Genomic DNA, 18544 nt, shown 5'->3' with positions numbered 1-18544 from the left:
CCCCCCACGCTGGGCTCGTTCTCTCCCCCCACGCTGGGCTCGTTCTCCTCCTTGTAGCCGCCCTGCCACCTAACATTCTGGAGCACGACGATGCCACAATGCTGCCAACCACTGTAGTTCTGTCCAGTTTACCAGCTGCCCTGTCGCTGAGCCCCAAAGTCCTGCTCCAGGCCCTAAATGCTGCCTCCACTACCAAGCTCTCTCCAGAAGGGAAGTAAAAACAAAACTATAAAACTAAATAAAAGAGGGAAAAAAAATGAGAAAAGAAAAAAAAGGATAAACTGAAGGAATGGATGAGCCCCGTGCTCAGAGCCTGTACGCTGCCTACTCCGACACCACCATCAGCTGTGTTGGTGTAAAATCCCGATAAATTTATGAATGTGAGCTTCCATTTGCAGTGAAGCATCACCCACGCCACTATGTGCCCTCAGATGCTGTTGCCTTTTGGTTTTCCTCCCACTATGTGTACTGTGAAAGGTTATTTGTGGCTGGCAGCAATTGATCTGGTACACGACTGGGCTTTAAATAAATGCCTCAATGATTAACCACCAAATTTACTGACTAAACACTAAAGAGGCTGTGAAGCCAGATCTAATGCAGGGACCTGTCTTGTCCAGTCGTATTGTCAGCTGGGATAACCACAGGGTGATGACTCAAGTTTGGAAAAAGCCACAACCCTGGCAGTCCAAAGTAAATTAGCCACGTTACATGCCACAAGGTTATGCAACGATGCACGCTTAGGGTCATAAGCACAGCCTGTACAAACAGCTCACATGCAAGGCTTAAACAGACAAGGAGATCTCAGCTATCTTTCCATGCCTCGTCACAGTCAGACAATAGTCCTGAAAATATGGAAGTACTCACTGGGTCACAATATCATGTTCAGTTCAAGGGGAAAATTGCAACTCATGCTGAAAGTGGAATCACTTTTTGTAAAGACGTACAGATTAAAGGAGACATTGTTGGTTCGAGATGTGGAATTGTCTTTTCCTAAGACTGAAGTACAGCATGTATACACCATTTCAAAATCGAAAGCCAAGAAATCCAATCATTATGGAAAAGGAATTGCTTACAGAAATGTGTACAAGAACCACAAAGAGACAATCAGAAGAAAGAACTATTCCATTGGGAGGGTGAGAGGCTTTGTTTCAGACTTCTTCCTGATGGCAGAGGCATCTGCTGGTACACCACAGTGAGCATACTTTCAAAAGTGATCTACATGACAAAGCCTTGGGGATTCCCTCAGTGCTGTGGAATCATATATAAAAAAATGCAGACTGAGGAGAATGAGAAGATCTGTCCACATTGCAGTCAAAAACCTGCCAGCAATGAAACATTACGTTGTTTGGTGAATGTCCTACCAATGTCCTTACTGTGAGAAGACATTCAGCAACAATGACAAATTAAAGATGTATTTTAGGATACACATGAGGAAAGAAATCTTGCTGAAATGCAACATGCAACAAGAAATTGGACCTGGATGAATGAGCCGAACTTATGATCGTTTTAACTTTCACATGTCACCGACCATTTGTAAGCTGTCCACACCAGTGTCAGAGCTAAAGCAAATGAAATTGCAAAGTGACAAGGTGAAGCAAAAGCATATTTTGACAAAAGCACAAGTGCTAAGAAATCAAAATCTGAGATTAATTTTGAAACAAACAGCCAAATCACATATTTTCCGAATCAACTCACTCAGAGGTATTGGCACAAACTGCTGAAACAGATGGGACTTGAACACAGGTGTCCTGAGCTAGTGGTAGGGACACTGCTGCTGTGTCACAGAGCCTCAAATGATGCTATCCTTTTTTCAAAAACAACTGGTTCAGCACTGTTATGACACATCTCAGGAGCATGTCCTGGCAATTTGACTGTCTTTAGTCATATGAGTTTCTCAAATACTTTGTCCCGCATGCTAGAAAATGTTACAATGACTTTCCTCCCGTAAGCACTTTGCTTATGTTATCTTAAATGTTCATTGTGTCTTCCACCAGAAAAACTGACACAGAACATTTTTTTAAATGAGCTGGTATTTTCCTATTACAGGCAGTGTGGTGGCTCAGTGGTTAGCACAGCTGCCTCACAACATCAGGGACATGGGTTCAATCCCAGCCTTGGGCAACTGTCTATGCGGAGTTTGCACCTTCACCCTGTGTCCGTGTGGGCTTCCACCAGATGCTCCAGTTTCTTCCCACAGTGTCCAAAGATGTGCAAGGTAGTTAGATTGGCCATGCTAAATTGCCTGTAGTGTTCAGGGGACCTGTAGGTTAGGTGGGCTGGCCATGGAAAATGCAGTGTTACAGGAGAGGGTAGGGGAATGGGTCTGGGTGGGATGCTCTTCCAAGGTTCAGTATGAACTTTTTGGGATGAATGGCCTGTTTTCACACTGTAGGGAATCTATAAATAAAATTACCAATCCTGAGTTGTGTCATTCTAAGATCTTAAATATATTTAACTTTACCTACTCTCTTTTCGTATACCTGTAGAAGCTTGTGCTGTTTGTCCTTATATTTCTTGCAAATTTATTTCCATACTCAATTTTCTCCTTTTTCATTGGCTTTGTAATCATCCACTACTGTTTTCTAAACAAATCCCAATCCTCTGGCCTACCACTAAATGCCTTAGTTTTTAATTAGATACTCTCTTTAACTGTCTTTATAAAGCATTGGTGGTTCATACTTCTCATTAAGACCTTTTTTACTGGACTAAAATTTTGCCGAATATTATGAAACATCTCTTTAAATTACTGCCACTGCCCATCCACTGAGTTTCCCCTCAGTTTTTCTACAGGAGAGTCTAGGACTGGAGTGCATTTTCTCAAAACAAGGAATCGCCCATTTAAGTCAGAGATGAAGAGGAATTTCTTCTCTCAGAGGATTGTGAATCTGTGCAATCTTTGGCGCAGCGGGCTGTTGAGGCCACGTTGTTAAGTATATTCAAGGCTAAGAGAGACAGATTTTTGATCAGGAAGGGAATCAAGGCTTATAGGGAGGAGACAAGAAAGTGAAACTGAGGATTTTCAGGTCAGCCATGAACTCATTGAATAACAAATTGCATTTGATGAGCCAAATGGCCTACGTCTGCACCTACTTCTTGTGGTTGATTATCTTGCTCAACCATTACAATCCAGTCGCATAACTCTCTTGCTAAATCGCTTTGCTGAAGCTCACCCCTCCTTCAACAATCCCCTCAAAATTTATACCTTTCACTACACCCTTGGACATCTGCCTTAACTTTTCCACACTAGTCCATGTTCCTCTTGTGGAGAAATCTGCAGTGTTTTCTACTGTTAGGGAAGTCGCTTAAATGTGAATGTTATTAATTCTGCAGACTGGCTTCCTGCTTTTTGTGGGGAGTGTTCATTGTTTAAAAACAGGAGAATAAATATTGCACAAACATTTGTGTCTTTGTCTTACGGTGAAACGGTCTTAAAAAAATCTAAATAACATCAAAATACAACAAAGTGACAGTGACATAGTTGCATATCTGCACCAAGCTTGGTCAAGAAATGTTTTATCGAAATTCAACTTCACCATCAAGCTGCTGGGGACTAACTGGTCTTGACGTGACCTTTTTAGTCTTGTCAAGCCCTATTTAGCTACAATGTGACTGCTGAACAATTCCTAATGATTTCATCAGTCTTAATTATACAGTGATTTACCATTATAAGCATATCTCACACTACGGACTGATGAAAGTAATGGAAAATATATCAGATATTTGGGCAAGAACAATTAGGTGCTGCCTTTAATTTGTTTATTGCAGCACCTTATCACATGGGACAGAAGATCTGTCAGCAAACAGCCCAGTCATTGTATTAATTGTTATGCTGATAAAATGTGGATTATATTTGATTGTCTGTGTGCCCTCAGGTAGTAAATTATTATTTCAAAGTGCTCAAAGTGACTGGTGGATCACAACCATTAGAAGAATACAGAGAATGTCAGGCACTATATCTTTTGTGTTCCAAGCACAGACCTTTGAATGAGGAATACACCTAACAACCAAGAAGCATACCCAGGTTCCCCAAGTATAAGAGGGTTTGTTCCCCATTTGTCCCTGGTCACACTAAGCTAAAACTATAAATGAATGATTAGAATTTGGTTATAATTCTCAGTCACATTTAAAACAATGGAGAAAAACATTGCAATTACAAACATTCAGTGTGGTATATTTTCTTTCTTTTCCACATCCAGTGGAAATACTATTCTTTGTTCAGATTTCCAGAATTCACACTTTTGGTAAAAGTTTCTATTATTTCACTTCTTGAAATTGAAATTGAAATCATACAGTCATACAGATCCACACCACATAAAAAGTACTTTTGACCCGTCGCGTCTGTATCAGCCAAAAACACCCATCTAATTATTCTAAACCCATTTTCCAGCAATTGGTCCATTGCCTTGTTTGCCTTGGCATCACAAGCGTATCTCTAAATGCGTCTGAAACGTTATGAGGGTTTCTGCCTCTCTCACCCTTACAGGCAGTGAGTTCCAGATTCCTACCACCCTCTGGGTGAAAAAGCTTTCCCTCACATCTCCTCTAAACCTTTTGCCCTTTATCTTAGGATATGCGCCCTGGTCATTGATCCCTTCATCAAGGTGAAAGGTTTCTTCCTGACTACCCTCTATCATATCCCCTCTCAATCTCCTCTGCTTTGAGGAAAACAATCCCGGTCTGTCCAATCACATCCCTCCTACAGGATGGATTCCAGAATTGCACACAATGCTCTAGTTTTGGCCGAACTAACGTATTATACAGTTCCAGCAATAACCTCTCTGCTTTTAAACTCTTTGTCTCCATTAAAGGTAGTAACCCATAAGCCTTCTTAGCCACTTTAGTTACTTGTCCAAATACCTCAACTGTCCAGTGGACATGTATACCAAGGTCCCTTTGAGACTCCGTGCTTCCTGGGGTCCCACCATCTGCATGTATTCCCTTACCTTGTCTGTCCTGCCCAAGTGCATCACCTCACATTTATCCAGATTGAATTTCTTTTGCTACTGATTAACTCATCAGACCAGCACAGCTATATTCTCTTGTCATCTAAAGCTATCCTCCTCACCATTTACAACCCCACCAATTTTTGTGTCATCTGTAAACTTATTGATATAGCAATGTGCCGTACGACAAAGTGCGCCATCCCTTTGACTGGTGGGTGCTAAGGACCCAGGCAATCTGCTTTATTTTGGTGTCTCTACTAAAAGGCAAGTCCAAAAAGAAGCACTGGTTTCTGAAAAAGTGTCACTGGTCTCAAAACGTTAACTCTGCTTTCTCTCCACAGATGCTGCCAGATCTGCGGAGTTTCTCCAGCAATTTCTGGTTTTGTTATTTTAGAAGCACTTTGAGCCTGTTACTTATGGCTGAGGATGAAAAGTGCAAAAAGGCAAGGCAAGGTAAGGCAGGGATGTTGTGAGCATTGAGGGAGGTGCGAAGTGAGTGTGCACTACAAGAGGGAGTGAATTGCCCTGAGATGCAGCCTTGTCCAACCTGCCAGCCAGGTCACTGTGCACACAGTGTCCCTGCAACCGCATTTCATGGTTAGCTTCTGGTGTGCTCTGAAGTGCTGCATCAAAATGCAGAAGCTATCGGATGCCAGCGTTTGTGAACGTGTACAGCTGCTGCCCTTGGAGTGTGCCATGAGAAGTTGGTGTCTGGTGTCTCAGATTGAGGTCCAGAGAAGAAAGCAATGAGCTGGGGTCCCCAGGTAGTGGCTGAAGCTTTAATGCCAAGGATTCTAGTGTCCATCTGGTGGGAGGGAGGATGGGAGTCTGCATATGAATGAGTGATAATCCTGGATGAATAATCCTCTTGCTGCTCACTAGCAAGAATCTCTGGGATTTTAATGGAAAATGTGATTTTATTGGTTTTGACATCAAGAAAGGTTTCACTTGACATCTCACTCAATTTTCCTAAATTTGCCGTAGTCCACATTGTTCTGGGCCCAGGAGGAATCTGTCCATGAACAAGTTAACAAGCCATGTACCATCACAACTTAAAAATAAACCATTGTTCATTCACACTTGCTAAGTCAACATCCTGGAACTTCCAAACAGCACTCTCTTTCATGGATTGCAGCATTTAATATTAACCATCACCTTTTCAAAGAAAATTAAGTTAGGGGAGGTGATGGCCTAGTGGTATTATTGCTAAACTGTTACTCTTGAGACCCTGCTAATACTTTGGGGACCTGTGTTCAAATCCCACCTGGGCAGATGGCAGAATTTCAATTGAATGAAAATCTGGAATGAACAGTCTAACAGACCATTAATCTGTTATTGAAAAACCCATCTGGTTCCCTCATGCCCTTTAGGGAAAGAAACTGTCATCCTTAACTTGTCAGGCCTATACATGACTCCAGACTCACAGCAAGGTAGTTGACTCTTAACTGCCGTCTGACCTAGCCAGCAATGCCATCATCCTGTGAATGAATAACAAAAAACATGGGCATCAAATGTAGATCTAGTCAGCGATGCCCACATCCTGTAAAATAAATTTAAAACACATAATGCTGATACAGACTTCAAACATTGTAAGTCAAGAAACAGTACACATTCAGCAGACCTTAGTTCAATATTATCATGGACATTTGATTCAAGTTTAAGATAAATCTAAGACCTCATCCTCAATAGCATTAAGTTAAACATTTGTGTGAAAGATCAGATATTCACTATAGGCAACCTTAGCAAGAACTCTACCAAACCCTGATTAAAGTTTCAGAGATATAATTTTAATCTAGTGTTGGATATTTTAAGAAACGTTTTCTAATTCTTAACTCCATTGAGAAATAAAAAAAAATCTCCACAGGAAAAATGATCTATCCATGTCCTCTGAAAGAGAGTAGAGATAGCAGTGGAATAAAAATGGGCATTTAACGGGTAAACCTAAGTGTTGTCACTGTTTTAGGAATCCACAAGGGTGATCGCAAAATGCCTGGAGAGGGACAAAAGCAGCGTTAATCACCCAAAGTTGTAAACAAAACAGATACCAAAAGTGTCCTCTGCAAGCTGTATTCCCTGCTATCACTTACCTTCCTCCGATTGTTAACTGCAACTGGAACATGGCTCAACAATGCCCAGAGTAGGTGGAGTCAGTGTCTATTTGATGGGCAAAAGGGCAGGATCCATATTTGCTGGATGCTAGGGGTAAACACAGCAAGCAGCCATTTTCAAACTCTAGCTGCATTTCATGTTCAGTCATGTCATTGCAATACATACAGAGTCAAAGTGCTTAGGGTTCAAACGCTGGTCAAAAGCGATTTGTAGCAGCCCACAGTGCTTGAAATTTGAACAATAGAATTGCAATGATGCTGAAATCAATGGCAGTAACTTAACAAGAAGTGAATGCTGGCCAGAAGTAACCCATAACTTCCAGAATTTCTGAGGATACTGTGTTAGGCAACGGAGATTGCTTTATCATCTGTCATGTAACCATGGACTCTACTGAATGCAATGATAAGTTGAATGATTGATATGGGTCTGAGATGGGAAAATGGTGAGGGGTGGGTGGAGAGAAGATGAGTCAATGTTTACCAGCCATTCCTTTCTCGATGTGATGTGTTAGTCTCTCAACCAGCACAGCACCTTCACCAGCTTGGCGCACAGACAAAGGCTGAGACTGAATGACCGATGGAGACATGGCCCTCATTACTGGGCCTCTGCATGTCTCACTGTCTGGAGGTGTGTGCAACTCTGACCTACAGGGAATGCCACCACTGCTTTTTCTCAGAACTAAGAACCTGTTTTGTTCATTATTTTCCCAACGTACGTCATTGCCACCAAAAGTTGTGCACCCAGCTGCTGGAGTGGTGGTATTCGCTGCCTTTCTAAGGTGAAAGCTGGTACAGGAGGAACAGGGCCGATGGCAAGCTCAGGAGCAGCAAAACACCATATGGAGGGTGAGGAGCACCATGCTCAGGGAGAGGTTACAGCTGCCAGGCCCCTTGGCTGTGGGAGGAGGGCCAGACTATTTCAGCTCTGTCTCTGTTTCCTGGGGATAAGTGAGGTGCAGTGTCGATGCAAGCCCCATATGTCCTAGGTCACTCTGATGGAACTGTCCTGGCTGTGGGAGTGGGACCTGAGGGCAGCAGGAGAGGGGAGACCATCCTCTCCCAGTACTCAGGAAGGTGCCAGCTCCCTCTGAACTTCGCTGTGAGGGGCTCCTTCCGGTGAGTTCTGCGGGAACTGGGCGGGATCTCTCAGAGGGTATTCCCACATATGGATCAGGACAGTGGCTGATACCCTCTGCGCAGGATCACACCGGATCATTTCATTTCCCGATGGCGAGGTCAGAGCTGCAGACCGGACAGTGGGATTCGGAAACATTGCTGTCTTCTCCCAGGTACAGGGTGCCATTGACTGCACACACATGGCACTAGGAGGGCAGTATCACAATGCTGCAGAATTCATCACCAGGAAGGCATTCCATTCCAACAATGATCGGTTGATCTGCGGGGGATCACTGTTACCACTTCCTGGAGGTGTGTGCCCACCACCCTGGCAGCTGTCATGGCTCGTACATCGTGGAGAACTCTCATGTTCCTGGTCTTTTTGAGGGACCAGGGGATTTACAAGGCTGGTTACTAGGGGACACTGGCCACCCACTGTGACCATGGCTCATGACACCATTGCTGAACCCCTGACTGATGCGGACCTCAGGTTTAATAGCACCCATGCTGTCATCTGGGTCATCATGAGTCCCTGGAAGGAGGCAGCATATTTGGAGAGGAGCAGGAGTAGGATGTCAGAAAGGAACAGCAAGAGGTCAGGGGGAGAGAACACTGAACAGAGGCTCCCCGACTGTACACAAAATGAACTCTGTCTGGCAAGGGAAGCTCCCCACTCCCATATATAGCCTCCAACATTACATGTTATCCTAGCAAACTTCCAGGTATCCCTAGATTCTGGAAAAATCCCACAGAATTGAAAAACTGCTAATGCAACATCCTTGTTTAAAAAGGGAAGAAAATAAGAAAACTAGTTAGCTTAATGACTGTTATTGGGAAATGTTATAGCCTATTACAAAGTATGTAATAGCAGAGCATTTAGAAATGCATAATATTATCAAGCAGAGTCAGTATGGCTTCATGACAAATTTACTAGAATTCTTTGAGAAGAAAACAAGCAGGAGAGGTAATAGGGAAGTAGCGGATGTAATATATTTGAATTTTCAGAAGGCATTTGTTAAGATACCACACATTAAGCAACTTAATAAGGTAATAGCCCATTCTGTTGGTAATGGAATATCAGTGTAGAAAGAGGATTGGTGATCTAATAGAAGACAGAACGTTGAGATAAATGGGACATTTTCAAGTTGGCAACCGGTAACTAGTAAAAAGCCATCAGGATCAGCAATGGGTGCACAATTATTTGCAAAATATATTAATGACTTGGATGAGAGAAGTTTATACTATCACCAAGTTGACATAAAAATAGGTAGGAAGTCAAGTGGTGGAGATGACACAAAAAGTCCGCAGAGGGACAGAAATAAGATAAATGAGTGGGCGAAACCTTGGCAGATGGAACATAGTGTGGGGAAATGTGAGGTCATGCACATTGCAAGAAGAATAAAGGAGCTGAAATATTAATTAAATGGAAAAAAACTGCAGAAAGCTATGGAACAAAGGAATTCAAAGAACAAAGAATAATACAGCACAGGGGCAGGCTCTTCCACCCTCCAAGCCTGTGCTGACACATTTTGTCCTTCCATTCGAAAACTTATAGGGTGTGTATCCAAATTCAGGAGTCTTCATTGATGAATCACTAAAAGGTAAAATCCAAGTTAAGGGAGCGATAGGGAAGGCAAATGGAATGCTTGTGTTTATTGAAAAGGGAATGGAATATAAAAGTAGGGAGGTTTTGTCAAACTATACAAGGCACTAATCAAACCACAGCTGGAATACTGTGAACAGTTCTGGGCCCCTTATCTTGGGAAAGATATACTGGTATTGGAGTTAAACCAGAGGTGCTTCATTAGGCTGATACTAGGCATGGAAAACTGTCTTATGAGGATTCGTTGAGTAGATTGACTCCATACTCATTGGAATATAGAAGAATAAGAGCATATCTTATTGAACCTTACAAGATTATGTTAGGAAACTTGACAGGGCAGATGCAGAAAGGTTGTTTCTCCTTGTAGAAGAGTCTAGGACCATACGGCATAATCTCAGGATAAGAAATTTTACACTTAAGACAGAGATGAGGAAGAATTTCATCTCTCAGAGAGTTGGAAATCTGGAAGTCTTTAGTTTAATCAGTACGGGACTCAAGGGTTATGGCGAAAAGGCAGGAAAGTGGAGTCAAGGATTATTGATTAGCCACGATCTCATTGAACAGTGGAGAGACTCGATGGGCTGTATTGCTTACTTCTGCTCCTATGCCTTGTGGTCTTATCATATTAATAAAGCACATGGTTTGTCTTCCTCATGTTCTAGATCTCCAGCTCTACCATGACTTCTCACTTCCCTTCAGGGCTTTTGAAGGTTTTGGAACAAACAGCAGATTTCTCCCTTTGAAACAAGAAATGGTGATGGCTGCCATGGAGTGTGAAAATCCATTCCACACTTCATTTGATCCTCTCTCTTCCGACACCCATAGACCCTAAGTGCAGAGCAAACCTGTCTTCACATCAATTAAGTGATGAAAAATTGAAATTTAATCAGTTTCCAAGGGCAGGCTTCAAACATAGAAAGCAAACCCCCAGCTCCTATTTCCCACCTCTGTTACAGAAACCCAGCCCACTCATATTGACATTTCGGTTATGATGCCAATACCTAAAAGTTTCATGGCTTTTGTAGTCCCAAATCCAGGCCATTGAAATCCTGTCAGGTTTTAACTTCAAAAACTGTAGAAAATTGTGACTCTCCTACCTGACTGGTGACAACTCAAGGCCTAATGCTGATGACTAATGAATAAATTACAACCCAGTCGCAGTCAGGCCTATATATTTTCATGGTGAGGCATTGCATTTTACAGTTATCTTTTAACAGCATGACAGTGCTTTAAATAAATATTTTTGTTCATTCTTTTAAAAGCTGGAAATGCACAAGAAACAACTGCAAATCATTGTGAGTCACTAAGTTGATGTGACATAAACAGCTCAATATAGAAGCTCCTTCTGTGGTTTACAGCCCACACCAATGTGCTAATTACTGTACTTACACAGGATCAAATCTCTTCATGCAAGGAAGTTTTTTTCTAACAACTCCACCTATTTGTCAATTACTGAAAGTAAATGTGTTAACTTTTATTGATTTCTATACATTTCTAAGGAAAAACATTATATTTATGTTATACTAAATACTATGCCATTCTTATATGTGAAAGCTTGAATTGTTACTTGGCTACAAATCTACAGAAAATTTGCATTGTTACAATTATAACCTTAATAAGATGCTTCAGGATGATATCTGTAATAAAAGGTAAAATGAAGCATTTTGTATGTCCCATTGCCTGTTAGCAAGCCTAATTTGTTTGCTCGTTAGGGACTAAAGGGAGACAAATGGTTTTACTGGGAAAAAGATGCAAAGCACTTCAATTGAAGACAATAACAGCAACCAATATTGTGGATGATCTACAAAGTCTCCAAAGTCTCAGAAAATGTTGAGATAGGAATCGAAGGACAGGAGTAGGCCATTCAGCCCCTCAAACCCCTTCTGCCATTCAATAAGATAATGGCTGATCTGTGCCCTAACTCCATGCACCTGCCTTTGGTCCATATCCCTTAATACCTTTTCTTAACAAACATGTACCTAATCTCAGATTTAAAATTAACAACTGATCTTGCACCAATTACCATTGGGTTCTAATCAATTGTGCTTTAAATTGTCAATTAACTTCCAAGATAAAAGGGAGTTGGCATCTCTAGACTAGTTTTTTATCCCCCAAAGATAGTAATGCCTACCAAGATCCAAAGAGAGGGCAGAGCAGAGCACAGACTGTGAGATACAGTGGTTCACAATGCAAGAATGTGAGTGGGAGCTCGAACTCAGATTGAAATGACCAAATTCATGAGCAATTGAAATAAATCCTGAACATGTGCCCAGCTTGAGTTGAAGGAAGAATCTTCAGGAAAATAAATCACTGAGAAAGATAGTTCTCAGATTCTGAGGATTTTTCCTTGAGGTAATCTAGAATAACAGGTCATGGTTTTAGGGTGAAGAGCAGCAGAGTAGCAGTTTTAAAACTGACCAGGAGAAACCACTTCTTTCAAAGGGTCATGAAGCTGGGGAATTTAGTACCCTGAGTGTGGTGGATGCTGGGACATTGTGATTTTTTTTTTAAGGAGAAGCTGTATGGATTTTAATTTGTGATGGGTTGAAGGGTTATGAGATTGGGCAGGAAAGTAGAATTGAAACTGAAATGAGATTAGCCTTGGCTCTATCAAATGGTGGAGCAGGGTTGAGGGACCAAATTGTTTATTACTGCTTAGTTCTTATGAGATTTAAATCCTTAGGAGCTAGGAACCATCTTGGACTGATTCTGGGAATAGTGATTACCTGCTTAAAAGACAGTGTAAAGTATATCTGAAAAGCCTTGTGATTTTTCTAAAAGAGGAAAGATTGTTCTATAACTTAAGGAATAGGTTGTATATAAAAGGTAATGCTTTGTTAGTCAGGCTTTAAGTCATTTGTCACAGTCTAAATCTTAAAATATAATCTGGTGTCCTCCTTTCTGCTAGTTAATGAGATTCAATTTTTTTAGATGTTGTTGGTTACTTGGGAACTCAATGTTTCTCAACTAAATTTTTTCCACAACAAACTATTATCAGTGACTATTAAGTCTATGAACTATGTAGATGCACTATGGAGTAGAGCACAAATTTAATGTCTGCTTATTGTTTTACATACTATATAAAATAACAATTTAATTCCTCAAATTCTATTCTAACTCAAAGGAATTTCTAAAATAACACTTTGTACAAGCTTTTAATCCCTTTACAATAGTTAGCCATAATTTTTAATGGAGTTATGAATTCAGTATTAGGGAATAGCAAAATACATCAAGAATATTAAATAAAGAAGACAAGATGTTGCTTATCTACAGGTTGTTAACCTTAAAGTGCAATTATACCATTTTCTGAAGATGAGAATTGGTTTCACCTCTTTGTGTATTTAATTAAAGGAATAATATTGCAAATAATTGCTTAGTAGTACAGAACTTAAACATTGCAAAATGGAGACTAGAGGTTGAAATTTTTCATCTTGTACTCTACATAATGAGAAACAGACTTGAAAGAAGATGATGCCATTTTATGCAGCATGAGTGAGGGTGCTGAACCATTAAGCTGCAGCTAAAACAGTTGACCATCAATCTTAATTCTTAGACCAGACAGGTAACTTTGATTAAAATTGGAAAGAACTACAGATGCTGTAAATCAGGAACAAAAACAGAAATTGCTAGAAAAAATCAGGTCTGGCAGCATTTGTGAAGGAAAAAAATCAAAGCTAATGTTTCAGGTCCGGTGACCCTTCCTCAGAACTGGTAATATTGATTGGTCAGGCTGTTGCCATGGCGATGCATCAGAGTTTGGCTGTCCCCATAACCTTTTTTAAATGAGAAAGGTGCAATGTATGTACAAACCCCTTTTGCCTCCATGAAGCAGTGGTTTGAATATAGCTTCCAGCATATGCAAACACATTACACTGTGCCTGGCTGATGATCCTAAATTGGTTTCTGGTGTAACTTGTAGCATAGTTCAGATCATTTAATAAATTATCTCCAACAGCAGAACCACATCTATTGATTGATGTGCTTTTCTGAGGCTTGCAAGCACAGGCTGGCTGAGCATAAATAGCATTTTGCCCACTGTAAATGGTTAACAGGACATGTTATTTGATACGGTCCACCAATTGTTAGTGTATATGGTCTACATACATCATGTCACCACAGGAGCAGAAATTAGGTCATTCAGCCCATCAAGTCTGATCCACCTTTCAATCATGGCTGATAACTTTCTCAACCCATTCTCCTGCTTTCTGCCTATAACCCTTGATTCCCTTGACAATCATGAACCTATCTATCTCTGTCTTAAATATATTCAGTGACCTGGCCTCCTCAGCCTTGTGTGTCAATGATTTCCATACGTTTATTGCTCTCTGGCTGAAGAAGATTCTCCTATGTCCATTCTAAAGGTTCATCCCTTTAGTCTAAGGCTGTAACCTCGGACCCGAGTCTCGATTTGTGTGGTAGGCAAAATGTCTTTTAGCTTTGACAGCAGTATCTTGTTATAGACAGAATATGCTCTGTTCTGGAGCGTTTGGTAGATGGTACTTAAGAACTCATTTTCAGACTTTTGAACTAACACATTGAGGAAGGGAAGCTCATTTAATTGCTCCATTTCAAGTGGCAAATTTGAGTGATGCAGCTGAAATTGAAATATTACAGATGAGTCATCTACATATCATCCTATTCTATCAATAACCGACTGCACAACATGAATTGGCCAAATAGCTGTTGTAACCAGTTCTAAACTGGTTTTTCACATACATAGTGAAGGATTCCTTCATGTTCACTAAGACCGGACAAAATCTACATACTGAGAGGAATAGTACGTCCATGTGCTGTTTTGACAATGCCAGCTTATTTACCAATATACCACTAAAAGAAGCCACTGACATCTGCAATTCATCATGGCAATCTAGCTGTACTAACTCAGCCTGAATCGCATTCACCAAACTCTCAAATTTAGCTAATCGTACAGTTGAGTTCAGTTTCAATGATACCACATAAGACCAAATAGATAATGTTGCCATGAGAGCACCTCTAGACATAGTCCTTGCTAACACCTTTTGTTAATTACTGCAAGAAGTAGATTTTCAATGGACAGATGACTCACCTTTAACTCCTTGCTTACTTTTGATACGTATAAAACCTTGCATCACCCCAGACTGTGCTAAGCTTTACAGCAGCAACATTTAAGATCTGCAGTCGGGCTTGCAGTATGATGAATTTGCACGTTCTAGAAGTGATGTACATTAATACTGAGGACATTGGGATGTGTAGGGACAAGGAATTTATTCATACATTGCACCTTTTCCAAAAAAGGGGTCATGGACACTGCCAAACTGTTGCATCCCCATGGTAACTCCTCGGCCAATTAGAATTGACCTGCCTATTCTGTGAATTAAGATTGATGGTTAATTGTCCTGGCTGCATCGCAATGCCAATGATGGCCCAACCAATCAGCACCCTCTTCCGTGTGGTTCACCCTCATCTTCTAGATGTGGTTCTTCTGCATAAAATAATACCTCTTTCTTTTAAGGTCATTTCTTGCATTCCAGTTCTGATGAGTGCAAGACAAAAACTTCGACTTCTAGCCTCTTTTTAGCAATAACATTGTACTGATCTCTGAAACTTTTATGACTTACTGAAATTGATGTCCAGAGTTAAATGTCATTACAAATAACAATTATTGTTCGTTGATCAGCATGCAGTAATGGCATTTATGTTCATTCTTATAAGTATACAGCAAAAATGTACTTTTCCATTTCAGGGAAAGGCACACAAAATCTCCATGTTCTGTTGGACTACTCCCGTTCCTGAAATAAGCAGCAGTATCTTCTTGTTAAGGATAAAGTGGCCTTGACTCTTATTGAGAGACAGGTTCACATAAGTAGCAATGCAGAAATAGGTCATTCACTTCATCAAGTCAGCTCTGCCATTCAATGAGATCATGACTGATTGAATAACCCTCACCTCCACTTTCTAGCCTTTTCACCATAACCCATGACTCCTTAACTGATGCAAGGCCATACGACATAGGAGCAGAGGTCTACCATTCAGCTTGAATGTTTCATCATTCTTGATTTTTAAGACCATTTGCGTTCTTAAACGGTTCTTGTTTTGCAAAATTGGTGAGTTGTTCTATTAAAATGAAAGGGGAATAGAAAAGAACCGATTTACCATAATGAGCTTTGCTTGAGATCTTCATAATTACATTTTCAAATGTTATTTTATAGTGATATGTTTGATTTTATATTTCATAAACTATTATATAGTTAGTATTCCAAATGTTTTCTGAATAAATTAAGTATAAATTGCTTAATTGAAACTTATTTAATAAATTGTTAAAGCTTTTTAATGTTCCCATCATACTAACTATATGAAGTCAGCACTAAAAAATCATTTTGTTCAGCTTAATTTCACTCAAAATCTATATCAGTAGTTACTAAATATTAGGAATCTGAATTTATACAGAAAATGTAACCTTTTCATAAATTAGCTTATAACTTAATTAAATCAAACATGAAGAAGATATTACTTGAGTAATGTCATAAAATGAACTGTAAATAACTTATCTAAATAATGCCTGTGCTATTGAATATGATTTTATCCTAAAGAGTTTCCTGTAGATCTCAAAATACTCATTATTTAAAATCTGTTCAGAAATTGAAAATCAATACTTACACAATATTTAGATTTACTAAAATAATTTACAACTTGGACCTCAGAGGCCATTTAATTATAATCTTACCCGTGGCTTTAAGAAAGGCTTAATCTGTGGAGGAAGCTACACATTCAGAGAAATTTTGAATGTGTGCATTTTCATTCCTCTTCATTCAATTACATCCCACATTACAGTGAGGCAAGAAAATGGGAGAAGGCAGATGGATTAAAAAGGCTTTTACCCCTTTGGACAGGAAAGTCTTTGCTGCATCCACAAAGCCATCACTTCTGCTATTTTTGTTTTGCTAATTTAAGTGGTCACAATTCAAGGCCTATTACGAAATGAATCAAATCAGAGAACCCACAGTAAATGTTCTGTGGGTGAGCTCTTTTGAAACCCACGTAAATAATTTTGGACCGGTCCAGCAAAAGGCTAACACAAACATTAAGGGTCAAATGTCTTATCTCTGTGTTCTAAACTTCTATGGTTCTAGGACTCTGTGTCTATCCCTTGTGTCTCCTCCTTCATATCAATTGTGGAGAGGCATGGAAGGCAAATCAGTGTGGCTAACCTTCAAAGCAAAAATTGATCTCCATTACTGCACATTATGCTTTGTGACAGTTAATAGCCTGGATTCTGACGTGTAACAGTTTTTGTATGCTCATTTTGTAGCAGCATGATTAGAACATTGCATATGCAATGAATGAAGGGAGCCCTGTTCTAATCTCTCTGCATCCCCTCCCACACAGTCAACTACTCCTCTTAGCTAACTATCATTTGCCACTTGACATATCCAAGTGCATATCATCCACTGATAAAGCCAGGACTAATTCTATGATAGATATTCAGCTGACATCAGGTGCAGGACTCGGTCGTTACCCCACTGTGAATTGAATCACGCCAATGAGGATTTCTAGGTTTGTACATGTATATTTGGTGCAAAGACACACTCCATTCTTTGCTGTCAAGCTAATCTCAGATCACATAGTCATGTTCACCAAGAAACTGGAGAGATTTAGTTTTAGGCAACAAGGGGTAGTGTACTAATTCATGATGCCATGCACATCTATGATACAGAGACCTCTCCTCCCATCATCGACCTGCTGTATGAATGAATGGGGTGTAATGGGTGTGGTTGGAGGAGAGATGGTGGTGTGCTGGTAATTTCACTGTACTAGCAAACCAGAGGCCCAGGCTAATGCTTTTGAGGGTATGAGTTCAATCCCATAAATGGCTAGTGAAATTTAAATTCAATTTCTAATCAGGGCAGGTGATTGCCTAGTGGAATGATTACTTGTTTATTAATCCAGAGACTCACATAACGTTCTGTTGATCTTGGTTTGAATCCTGCCATGGCAGATGGTGGAATTTGCATTCAATAAAAATCAGGAATTAATAGACTAATAATAACTGTGCAACCATTGTTAGGGGAAAAAAAAAACAATTGGCTCATTAATGTCCTTTAGGGAGGGTATTTGCAGTCCTTACCTAGTCTGACCTACAGCAACACAGTTGACTCTCCGCTGCTCTCTGAGCCAATTAAGGATAGACAAATGCCACTCTTGCCACTGATGCCCACATTCTGTGAATGAATAAAAAACAATCTGGAATTGAAAACTAGATTTAATAATGAACCTACCATTGATTATTGTCAAAAACTCAGTAGATTCACAAATGTCATTTAGGGAAAGGAATTTGCCATTCTTACCTGGTCGAGTCGATGTGTGACTCCAGGCTCGACAACAATGTTGCTGACTTTTAAGTGCACTTTAAAAAGGCTGAGCAAGCCAGTCGATGCAAGAGGAAGGAGGGATAGCCTTGACAGTAACACCAACGTCCCGGAAAAGAAAAAAAAAATGAAATAGAGAGCAGGAAAGAAGTGTAACTTTTATTTTGATTTGTTCACAGAATGTGGGTGTAACTGAATAGGCCAGAATTTATTGCCAATCCCCAATTTAAGTGCCAACCACATTGCTGTAGGCCTGGAGTCACATGAGTAGTGGCCAGACTGGGTAAGGATAGTAGAATCCTTGCCCTGAAGGTAATTAGTGAACCAGGTTTGGTTTTTACACCATAGTTACCTTTAGGCTAGCTTTTGCTTCCAGATTGTTTTTTTAAATTGAATTCAAATTTCACCATTTGTTGGGGTGGGATTTGA

At 40.2% G+C, this 18544-nt stretch overlaps 1 long non-coding RNA gene across 1 annotated transcript in view; it reads right to left on the bottom strand.

The window, feature by feature from the left end:
• LOC125483180 overlaps nt 1-18299 on the bottom strand; it is a 22254-nt gene extending 3955 nt beyond the window's left edge. Inside the window, exons 1-3 of the long non-coding RNA XR_007262133.1 lie at nt 18095-18299; nt 17875-17968; nt 15696-15863 (exon numbers count right to left, since the gene is read on the bottom strand). This is a non-coding gene — a long non-coding RNA (uncharacterized LOC125483180). The remainder of the gene's footprint in view (nt 1-15695; nt 15864-17874; nt 17969-18094) is intronic.
• Nucleotides 18300-18544: the final 245 nt, after the last annotated feature.

The sequence above is a fragment of the Rhincodon typus genome, chromosome 5 (assembly GCF_021869965.1).
Source record: "Rhincodon typus isolate 14 chromosome 5, sRhiTyp1.1, whole genome shotgun sequence".
Lineage (NCBI taxonomy): Eukaryota > Metazoa > Chordata > Chondrichthyes > Orectolobiformes > Rhincodontidae > Rhincodon > Rhincodon typus.
This window is presented reverse-complemented; position numbering and strand designations above follow the sequence as displayed.